Source organism: Microtus pennsylvanicus, chromosome 13 (genome assembly GCF_037038515.1).
Source record: "Microtus pennsylvanicus isolate mMicPen1 chromosome 13, mMicPen1.hap1, whole genome shotgun sequence".
Lineage (NCBI taxonomy): Eukaryota > Metazoa > Chordata > Mammalia > Rodentia > Cricetidae > Microtus > Microtus pennsylvanicus.
Window position 1 is genome coordinate 13,889,102 of NC_134591.1, and position 12,111 is coordinate 13,901,212.

Here is a 12,111-nt window from a genome sequence, read left to right on the forward strand (position 1 = left end):
GTTGGTCCAAGTGCTGAGAATAAGTGACTATTGAATGCTCATCCATAAATAGGACATCTAGAATATATCACTTCCTCCAAGGCTCAGGGAGCATGGAGGGAAAGGTGGCAGGAACAGTGCAAGGGAATAAGAAAAAGATGGAGTATGGTGGAATGCTCGCTTCCGGGTGTGATGTGGCTGTTGCTTTAAGAAACCACAGCAGCTGAGTTTCCCTGCACAAGACCTTCAGGGGATTGAGCCCAGCAGCTTTCTGTAGTGGAGCAGGGGAGTTGTCCATGTGGCAGGACCCTCCCTGATGGTTTGTACGCAGTTAATAGTTCCAGGATGAGGAAGTTTGCTTCAGTTGTGTGGCTGCTGGAAAGACTCTCATGACCCTGTAAATGCCCCTCAGCTGTGTCATGTCAGGATCACTAATTAACCTTACTGAGTCACATAGACCCCCAAATACATGGATGTATAAAAGGGACCGTTTGGAAGATGAAGGTACAAGAAGGGGTGGGATGGTGTCAGGACTGGGAATGGCCCATAAGTATGATCTATGTAATTTTTATTATAATTAATATGTGTGTATGAAAATGTCATAATGAAATCTACTGTGTATAATTAATATATGTTAATAAAATAATACTAAGATAAAGAAATGTATAAAAATGGTGCCTCTAGGTGAGTTTGTGAGGAAGATGAGAGTCTTCTATATGACGGTTGTCCCTTTTGTTTAGGTTTGAATTCATTTGTAAACGCAATATTCAACAAAATAGTGAAGGCCCAAATTGAAACCCACTTAGCTATTTAAATGTTTATGCATATACAAGGAAATTAACTCTAAATGAATTCAATCAAACAGTAATAGCCTCTTTTGCCTGGGCCTTATAATATCTAACAGCCATGCCTTGTACCTTATAAATCAAAAGAAATTACTTGGCTATGACACATAAACCATATTTGCAATGCCATTTCTCTCTATTTGTGAAAATAGCAGCAAATTCTGTATGTTAGGAAAGACCTTTTTATTTACTGACTTAAATCTAGAAGGAGTTTTCTTATATATTTCACCTCAAGAAACTCTTCTTTCTGTTGTACCTCCGCTATTTACTTTGAACAAATTAGAATTGTAATATAATCTTGTTTTAGGTTACACTTTGTGTTTCTGGAGAGAAAGGAGGACTCTATATCTTCTGCAGTTATTTGAAGGTGAATGGGGATGGGGTGAAAGTGCATAGGATGGGAGATAACGCTGTCTCTTTCTTTAGGGTTTCTGTCTCTGCGGTGAAGAGAATTTTTTTCCTTTTCTTTTTCTCTAGATTGTAAAAGAAGTTTTGAAGGGTTGGAAAATTTTTGTAGTACCTGATAGCAAATACTGAAAGACTCATTTGCATATAGATGTTTCAGTTTGCAACTGCATAATCCCTTGAGAGAGGCCCTGCTTAAATTGACAGGCAGGCTGGTAAGGGGTTGTCCAATTCCTAATGAAAAGTAAATTGAAATTGGAAAACATGTGCGTTGGAGGAGGCCAGGTCTTTTAGAATATCAGTGTGAATATGAATGATGTAGCAGGTCTGTGCCAAACTGACTCTACTCTTAAAAAGCTGTGAAACACAGCTGGGAAGGGGAAACTGAGAGAAGATAAATGATTAGGTGTAAAGGGAATTTCCCATGTGCCTTTTCTCTTAGAGTCCTGCTTGAGGTCTTCACAGTGTGGGGAGTAGAGAAGAGAAAAGCTGTCTGCAAAAGCCCCCTGGCTTTACTGAGTGCAAGGTTCTTTCAGACAAGTTGCCAAGGCAAACCTTTGTGACAACTGGTAATCCATTTACAGACTAAGTACTTTTAAGATTGAATGTTCCCCTGAGCTTGACTATGAGTTATGAAGATAAGGACAACTCTCCAAACAAGATAACGTGCAAAGAAAAGAGATTACAGAAAGATCAAGAGATTAAATAGAGGATGAAAAATCAGACAAAAATAAGGAAAAGGGTTAGAAACTGATAACTGTGCAAGAAAGATAAACCAAGTTATCAAGAATAAGAAGTGGATAAAAGAAAGGAGTAAGAATCAGGATCAGGGGAATGGAATATAAAGATAATTAAGAATAAAGATGAAGTAAATCAAAGAACTGATAATGTGGATGAAGGAATCAAAATTAAAATATCAAACTGATTACCAACCCAGATCTCATGTCTGAATCAATTGATAATTGGTGTATCAATATTTCTTTTTATGTCTCCCCAAGAACACCTATTTCTTTGCTATTATTATCACAAATATTGTTTTGTATCAGACTCCATTCTGAGTAGTTTTGATTCAGCCTCTGAAATTGAGGATGATATTTTCATTCTTTAGTTAAAGCATCACAAGCGTGGATCAAGCTTTTGAGGAATTAATATCTTAAAGAAAGTTCTAAGATGTAAGCAATATTATGATACACATGCATACAACACACATACGCACACTGTGTACTTGTAATCATATACCTATTTACCACACTATGCAAACCAGTTCTACCCTATCGGGACACACATTATAAATAAATATTACTGAGTACCTGCTATCATGTCTCGGGTGGGGGCTATCATGCCTAAGTGGTGTGATTATTCTGTTTGCACTTTAGCACGACAATAAATGAACGAGATAAGAAAATAATTATTATAGGGAAATGAAAAACGTTAAGTAAAAGGAAATGATAACCATGACCTCTCTCTGAAGCTCTTCCTATAAATCTTTATCTAGGAGGTAGGGGCTTATGGGATTCCCCCATCTACATTGACATGTTGATTGATGTTGTCATTGTGCAGGTATTCTTTAGACAACCATATTGTTGAGATTTGGTGGGCACAACATTTATGTCATGTCTAGAGGAAATATCTGGCACCGAGCATTCTCATCTGATGGCTCTGATTAAGTACTATGGAGACTGATTGCTGAGGCTTGATTATTTTGTCTCTTTTTTCTATGTCTAGGCATAGAATGCAATCCCAAGAACAGTTACTGTAACAAAGGAGAAAGTTGGAGAGGTGTTGTAGTAAATAGAACTTTACAATATCGAAAACAAAACAACAACAACAAAAAAATCCAGTGAGTCTGCAAGGGAAGTTCACGTAATGAAAACAAATCCCTTTATGTTGCTCCTCAACTAAATTTCAAGTAAAACATCTAGCTTTTACTGTGGAAAAGCAAGACAAACTTTTTTAGGGAACGGATTGCACTGTTGATTCAGTACAATGTTTTAACCTTAGGTTTACATGTTCAGTGTAGTCACATCTACCTGTAACGAATACAGATGAAGAGATGCTCAATTACTTCATCTGTCTTACAATCAATCATCTGGGACTCCAAGACCAAATGGACAAACAAAGCTAAGTGAAAACAAGGAAACAGTTCCAGTATTTATAGTCAAATAAATATCTGCTAATGTGGTGATTTGAAAAAGAATGGCTCTCATTAATTAATATATTTGAACACTTAGCCACCAGGGAGTAGATCTGTTTGAAAGGATAAGAAGTTTGTTTTTGTTGAAGTAGGTGTGGTCTTTTTGGAGGAAGTGGGTCCCTGGAAGAAGGCTTTGAGGTTTCAATAGTCCATGCCAGACCCCTCACCCCTCTGCTTGCAATTACTCATGTAGTGCTCAGTAATTCCCCAGCACCTCGGTTACCTGCTGCCATGCCCCCGTCCATGATGAATATGGACTAACTCTCTATAGCTGTACTATAGCCACCAATACTATGCTTTCTCTTATAAGAGTACTCTTGGTTATGATGTCTCTTTCCAGCAATAGAACAGTGATTAAGATAACTACCTACATATCAGATGCTATACTAAATACTTTACATTAATATCTTATTTAATCCTCACAACCAATTTACGAAATTGATACTTTAAAATTGTTACTGTATAGATGAAGATGCTGAGCTTACAACTCTTAAACAACTGTCAACCTTTCATTGCTGCAACAAAATATGTGAGATGAATCAACTCAGAGGTAAAAATAATTATTTTGGATTACAATTTCAAAAGTTTTAATCCATGGCTACCGGGGACCTGTTTTAATCTATGACATGGAACTTTTGGTGAACCAAACCTGCCTATCCAACAGGAGCCACTAGGTAGAGACAGATATAAGTAGACGGAAGTCTACTTATATAAGATATAAATCAAGGACAATATGGACCCTCCAAGGGCATTGACTTGAGGCATTCGCACTGGCATACTTTTGGCAGCTAAGACCTAACTCCTAAAGCTCTACCACTTCCTAAATGTCAGTTTAGCTATGAATCCTTGATGTTGTTACAGACTTCATGATCCAGTTACCTACCAAAGGCCTGACTTCTGTATTTTCAGCTTTGTAGTATACCTTTATTGTTCTCACCCCAAGTGACTCTAACTCTGTGTCAAATGTCTCCTCTGGCATGTCAAAATCAAGCCAAGCCAAGGCAAAATATATAGTTTAAAGAGACAAATAAATGCAACATAAAATATACACAAAATGATATTCTCCTATGAAGAGGGAAGCAAGCAAGGAATTCCTCTCTCAAGGACAATAATAACTATCAGACTAAAATTCCTAATTATTCTCAGGTGCATGGCATTTTGATCATTGTCAAAACCATTTACTCTGCAGTTTTCACATATCTGTACGGTGTTAGCAATACCAAGTTCATATTAGATTTCAAAAAAAAGCTACCATGCATTTATAGGTGACTATGATAGAGCAACTGGCCTATAAAATAGTTCTAGTACTCATCATAAATTACATGTATATTTGTGATAAAGACACAGGAGCTAACTGACAGCTATCTACTTAAAGTCTATAATCAACTAGAAAACTGTAGTGGTATTGGCTTTGTATTTTAATGAATGAAACTTGCCTGAGGATCAGAAACGTAAAACAGTTACACTGGCCAGCCTTACAGACCAGGTAGCAATGACACACACCTTTAATCCTAGTAACCACAATGACACACCTTTAATCTCAGTAGTCACACTAGTTTGCCATATAAACCATGCAGTAGTGGTGCATGCCCTTAATCCCAGAATTAAAGAGGATTATAAAACAAGAAAAGACAGCTTTCAGTCCCAGTCTCTTTGTGATGTTTCCTGAAGGCAGAATCACCATTTTCAGACTGAGGTCGAGGCAATAGCCAGTGGCTGGCTGCTTTGCTTTTCTGGTCTTCAGGTTGAACCTCAATTTTTGTCTCTGATATTTTATTAATTGTGATTCAGAAATCATTTAAAGAAGTACTGGAAATTATTTGAGAAAGCTTGGAAACACTTTAGCAAACCTACAGAAAGTTTACCCTGCTAGATAGTTCGGGTTTTGTTTTTGACTTTTCATGAGTAATTTTAAAAGGGCATTCATGATTCCTTGGGCATAGTATTTGTCTTGTCTCTAAATCATCTGTCCATCTCAGTGCTATCATCTTTGCAAATATATATTTATGTTGACTATTGATAGCCATTTACTGTTCTGAGATCTCTTACAACACATATGGAAATCTCTAAGGCAACTAGACTTCTCATTTCCATTTCATTGACACACACAGTGAAACATAAAAGCAACTCATATTAAACCCGATGACTCAGAACTGGCAGAGGTGGTATGTGGGTATAGACCTGAAAGGATTTAGGATCACCAGGAAAATATACCTATCTGTGTTTCTGTAAAGGTGTTTACTGAGAAGTTTAATGGAGATGGGAAAATTCACCATATATATGAGCCACCATATCATATGGGTCATGTTCCAAACTGAACAAAATTTAAAAAGAGTGAAAGTGAGAGGAATTACAGAATTCAGTTCTCTCTCTTTGATTCCTCATGACAGATTCAATGTGACTAGCCACCTCTCACTTGCAGTCATGCCCCCTGGGGTGGACTACATCCCTTCAAATTGTGGGACCTGTACCTGATCCCTAATTCAAATATTATTCTCTTTCAGAAACAGACACCCTTAAATGTAATCTTTTTCCAATTTCCTGGTGCTTCTGAAAGTGACTGAGTTGACACTTAGTATTTACACTCAGAGTCTCTTCCTCTATAATAAAATTAATATATCATAATATTAAAACTACATTTGTAAATTAAATATCTTATCCTTAAACTTTTCTCTCTGTGTGTGTGTATAAATGTGTATGTGTGGGTATCTATAATCTATCTATAACTCTGCTTATCTATTATCTATCTTTCTTATAGGAAGTTGGGTTCAAAACTTGCCCGCTTTGAGCTGTGTAAGACATGGTTTGATAGGTTCATATCCATGAGAGGTTATTATATTGTTGATCAAAAAGCTGATAACAATGAATATATGTCTTCAAATTTTACTAATAAAGATCAAACTACTGTGAGATGAATGCTATTTCAAGTCCTAGATTCTATTTCCAGAATATCATCTGGGATTCAATAAAGAGTATAAAAATAGTTTTAAAAAATATTATGTAAAGAGTAAGCAGCAGACATAGAGTAATCTAGAAATAATTTGCAAGAATTATAGAATTAAAATATTATGTTTGTATTAATTTTTCTATTACTCCTGAGAAAGACATAGAAGTAAGGAGAGATGAAGTTTCCTTTGATGGAAAAACTAAGCTTCTCTGACAAATATCACTAGTACAAGAAACACACCTAGTGAGACTGTCATATCCAGAGAAGGGACTAAGTATAGAACCATTCTTTTTATTATTAATTAAATTTTTTATTTATTTTATCTCCTGGTTGCATCTTTCTCATCATGTGTGACAAACACTTTGCCTTCACAGCAATAACATAGTAACTAAGTTAATTCTCTAAGAACAAAGATGATAAAACATTTTATCAGGTTCTTATATTTAAGTTATCAAATAATTACTTTGAAACCAATTCTATGATTTTTTTTGTCAGGTACTATTTTATTTTATTTTTGAGATTTTAATGTAATTATAACATTTCTTCTTTACCTTCCTTGCCTCAATCCCTCTCATTCACTATTCTGCATTCTTCTTCAAATTCATGACTTTTTCTTTTTATAATTGTTGTTGCAAGAAAATATATATGTGTATATATACTTTATACACACACACACACACACACACACACACACACACACACACACACATATAGAGAGAGGGGGGGAGAAGTTCCTAAATATAATATATAATTCCTAAATATAATATATTCTGTCCATAAATACTACTTGTTTGCTTGTTTCTAGGACTGAACACTTGGCTCTGAACAACCAGCTTGTGTGATCTCTGTAGAAGGTCACCTCTCTAGTTTCTGTCTTTGGTTAGTTGCCTATAGGTCTTTTTGTTAGGTTAAGGTCTTGCTGGCTTTTCTCCATCAAGTTTGGCATGTTCAAACCAAGAACCCATTTTTTAGCACATCCCTTATTTTTTCTGCCTTTTTAATATTTCATCCAGGCTGGTTTCTTGCAACTGGTAGTTTTCTGACCAGCTTACATTATTTGTGCAGTGGCATCTACATCCCAGAAATCCAAGAAAAAAAACATACGGACTTATAAGCCAGAGCCTCTGGGGCACAAGACAGGCAAATATACTGATGACGCAGAAAGAAAAGGTGGCACACTGAGAAAATTACAGAATTCTCTGTGCATGAAACTTTCACATTGACACTTCTTATTTTATATGCTACCAAAAATGTATGGAATATGTATCTAAAAGCAGAGAAAAGACAAAGAATGGAGAAACATCAATGAGGTGGCTCCAGAGTCCACAGCTTTGGGTATGGGAGATAAAGGAAGCTGGAGATCATTGCTGATTTACAGGAGTTGAATTTTAAGTACTGTGAACATAATCTTGCTCTTTAAGATAAAATATGAAAATATAGACAGTGTACTATTCCTCAGAAAAATTTGTCCCAGGACATTCTGAACAAAAGCATATGTAAAATATTAAAATATGTTGTTTGTTTAAGGTTTTCACTTAGCATGCACATACACACGTACAGCCTGTGTTCCCCGCAGCTCTCATCCTATTGCTCTGCAACTGATGCTTTAGTTTGGTGACTTTTCTTTTCTCTTTTTTTTAAAAAAATATTTATTAATTTATTATGTATACAATATTCTGTCTGTGTATATGCCTGCAGGTCAGAAGAGGGCACCAGACCTTATTACAGATGGTTGTGAGCCACCACGTGGTTGCTGGGAATTGAACTCAGGACCTTTGGAAGAGCAGGCAATGCTCTTAACCGCTGAGCCATCTCTCCAGCCCCTCTTTTTTCTTTTTTTAAATTCTATCTATTGCTGTACCTTTTGTGTCTTTGGTATGACATTGGCTGCCATATTATAAAAGCAAGCTTATCAGAATTAGAGGACCACAACACTGAACATACACAACCTAGTCCTCATTGGGCATTTTTTTCCCCTTACAAATGATGGAAAAACAACTGAGATGTGTCCTCTACTACTCAAGGCTATTTAATATTAAGACAAAAAGAAGGAGCTATTTTTTTCTGAAAATAACATGCTTCAAACACTAGAAAAAAGTGAAGAAAAGGAAGAACTGAATTTTAAACATGTTTTAAATTTTTCTGGTAGAATATTCAACATTCTCATGCATATTGTAGAAGAATGAAGAGAACACATGTGGAGTTGTTTTTTAATTTATGTTTTGGTGACAGCCTACATTTATTATTATTCTGAAAACCTTTATTGGCAATAAAAATAAAGAAAAACAACTTAGTTATAGATGTTATTTTCTTTATTTGTTTGTTTGTTTTGGAGAAAAGATCATCTTGTATAACCTGACTGACCTCAAATTCCAGAGTACTTGGAAATAAAGGCATATGCCAAAATGTCTGGGAAGTATGGCGGAATTTAAGTAAATTATAGAATGTTCAGTTAATGAACAGCAGAAAAATATTTAAAATACTATTTATAAACATTTTAAACTATCAATAAATGTTCCTGCTTTACTAGAAGGAAAATCCCAAAATTTGCATATGATATATAAATATTTATGACAGTTTTGGAGGAGAAAGTGTTATGCCCTGAAACTATAAATAATCCAAATTTCAGAAAGTGACCAAATTAACAAAAAAATAATGAAATAAGTAATTTGTTCAACTGGTCCCTCTGAAGAACATTTAGAATGTTTATGGTTTGGGGTATTGTGGCGGTTTGAATAGGTATGGCCCTCAAAGACTCATGTGTTTGATTGCTTGATCCATTAGGAGGTATGACCTCTTTGCCATACGTGTGGTGTTGTTGAAGGAAGTGTGTCGCTGTTGGGGAAGACTTTGAGGCCTCACATGTTAAGTTATGCCCAGTGCAGTAGGCTGTTCACTTCCTGTTGCCTGCAGATCAAGATGTAGAACTCTTAGCATCATGTCTGCCTGCATGATTCATGGCTTCCCAATATAAGGATAATGAACTAATTTTCTAAAACTGGAAGACAGCCTCAATTCAATATTTTCCTTTGTAAGAGTTTCTGTGGTTTTCACAGCAATAGAAACCTTAACTAACATAAAAGTGGTAACAGAGACTAGCGTATTGCTATAATAGGCCTGACCATGTTTTTGTTTGTAGGGATTTGGACGTTGGGACTCTGTGTTAGGAAAGCATCGGGACACTTTAAGTGCTGCTGAATGGGCCATGCTAGTAAGAACATGGAAGACAGTGGTACTGAGGGTGATGTGTACTGTGGGATCCTGGCACAAGAGGGCTCAGAGGAAAGGAATTTTAGTATTTTGCCTAGAGATCATTCCTGTAATATTTTGATAAAGAATGTGACTGCTTTTGCCTTTATCCAAAAAGTATGCCTGAGGATGAAGTGAAAGGGTTTTTTTTTATTAATTCCATTGACAAAATCTTAAAACAGCTTAGAATTGACTGTCAAGTGGTTATTAATGTTAATGCTAATGAAGATTATTTTTTTTTAAAAAAAAGGAACAAACTGATCAAGCAAAAATACAAAATGTATGTATTGACGAGAAAAGGGTCTTTAGGAAGTGTAATAAAGTTAAATCCTATGTTCAAGGAGATAAACAGATTAAGAAATGGGATAAAGGAAATGGTGACCTCAGGGCAAGACTGCTCCCAGTTAATTTTCTAATTTGTAAAAAGGAAATAAAGGAAAGCTTAGGTTTTAGGCATGCTATTCCATGCCTATAATCTCAGTAGTCAGAAGGCAGAGGCTGACAGCTCTCTCTGAGTTTGAGGCCAGCTTAGCCTTGAGTTCAAGATAGCTAATTTAGGCAGTGGAGGAAAGCATCAAAAGCAGAATGTTGGTAAAGATGTGATTGAATAAAGAGGCCATGTTCTAGCCCCAGCAAGCAACAGAAATTGGCAGTATCCACTATGTTGTTCTGGATTTAGAGTTGATAGAAGAGATTATGGAATATTCTTCCATGACTAAGGAAAGCTGCTAAAGCCAGGCATGTGTGAGGGATTTTCTGAATAGAGGCCAAGAGAGGCCGTTGGATAAAGGTGTAAAGATGAAGCCTGGATAGCCTTGGAGACCCAAAGATGTTCAAGATAGCAAAGCCATGGGATACCTGCCAAGGAAATCTGCTAACAGGAATTGGAACCAGTCCGAAAGAAAGAAATGTGTTGCAGTCAACAAAGCTGAGAGGAATGGTACATCTGAACAGTGCTTTGAAACTAAATGTGGAGATACAGAGTTTGGAGTTTGCCCAGCTCTTTTTGGTCTTCCATTGCTCCAGTATTTTCTCACTATGCTCCCTTTCGCTGACTTTAAAAAAAAATATTGATGTGTATCCTGAGCCATTGTATGTTAGAAGTATGTGATCTATTTATTTTTATTTTATAGTGGATGATAGTTAAGAGATTGTATGAATCTCAAAAGAGACTTCAAACTTTGTAACTTTAAATATTGTTGAGGCTGTGATAGAATATGGAGACTTTTGAAATTGGACTAAATGTATTTAGCATTGTATTATGGCTACAAGTCCATGGAGCCCAGGCAATGAAATGCTGTGGTTTGAATAGGTATGACACCCACAGACTCATGAGTTTGAATGCACTATTAGGAGGTATGACTTTGTGAAAGGAAGTATGGCCTTGTTGGAGGAAGTATGCCACTATGGGGGCAGGCTTTTAGGTCTGCTATGCTTAAGCAATATCCAATATAGCAGACAGCTCATACCCTTTTGTCTGTAGAACTCTCAGCTACCTCTCCTCTACCTGTCTTGTTTTTACAATTCCACTTAATACTCTCCCAGTCTAATTACTAATAACTCTCTAAAGGCCTCACCTCCTAATGTTATATTTAAAGTTAGTACTTCAGCATATTAATTTTAGGGGACACAGTAATCAAAAATGAGAATACTAATTCAATTTTGCAAATAAACAGAAAGTGCACAAATACTGTGAAAAATATCAATAAATATTAAACATACATGTATTACTGATATCTATGAAATCAGAGGTACATTTTCTCTTCAGTTCTTTATGTGAATTTTTTTCTTTTTGGTTTTATAAGACAGGGTTTTTCCGTGTAACAGTCTTAGCTGTCCTGTTGGAATTTGCTCTTGTAGATGAAGCTGGCCTCAAACTCACAGAGATCTGTCTGCCTCTGCCTCCCAATTACTGGCATTAAAGGCATGCACCACTACCGCTTGGCTTACTTTATGTGAATTTTTAAATGCATCAAAAGTATATTTTTAATTTTATATGTCTATCTACTGTGTCTCTCTAACTTTCAGTTGTTGCTTGGTCCATCTACTGATTTACATACTACTTCTCTGGTTTACCACCCTGTTTTGCCTTTATGAAGAGCTTCAGCTAGGTACAGATAGATAACTCTTGAGTCTAGTTAAAAGTCCCCAGGACTCTAACATTTCTGAATTTAGCAAAGCAGTCTTCTGTTTAGTTTTGCTGGCTCCCTTGCTCCTGCAGTTACCCCAGACAAAGGTTATAATACACATTGAATTTCTAAACAAGTCAGGCCTCTTTACTACTTAGGGTGCTTTGATCATTCATTTTGTTAGCATCAGAGAGGAAGGACTATTGATTACCTAGTATTCTATGCAGAACTGTGTGTACAACACAGATAACTTGAATGGCATTAATGTTGTCTCTGGGATTTCCGTGAACACTGAAATGCTTCTCCTGGGAAGCTGTCATACTGAACAGCATTGACAATGATGTCAACTACCATCAAGGAAAG